This window comes from Crocuta crocuta, unplaced genomic scaffold, assembly GCF_008692635.1.
Source record: "Crocuta crocuta isolate KB4526 unplaced genomic scaffold, BGI_CrCroc_1.0 scaffold219, whole genome shotgun sequence".
Taxonomy (NCBI): Eukaryota; Metazoa; Chordata; class Mammalia; order Carnivora; family Hyaenidae; genus Crocuta; species Crocuta crocuta.
This window is the reverse complement of record NW_027551572.1, coordinates 5,136,728-5,136,938: the sequence shown is the minus strand read 5'-3', so window position 1 is coordinate 5,136,938 and position 211 is coordinate 5,136,728.

Sequence of the window (211 nt, the reverse complement as noted above, 5' to 3'; positions counted from 1 at the left end):
CAAAGGCTGCAAGCCTTCAGTTATAAGATGCATAAGTACTGAGGATCTAATGTACAGTATAGTAACTACAGTTAGTAACTGTATTGTAAACTTGAAATGTGCTAAGGGAATAGATCGATTATGATTATGATTATTATTTTGGGAGGGAGGTGAGGGGCAGAGGGAGCAAGAGAGAGAGAGATTCTTTTCTTTTTTTTTTTTTTTTTTTCCA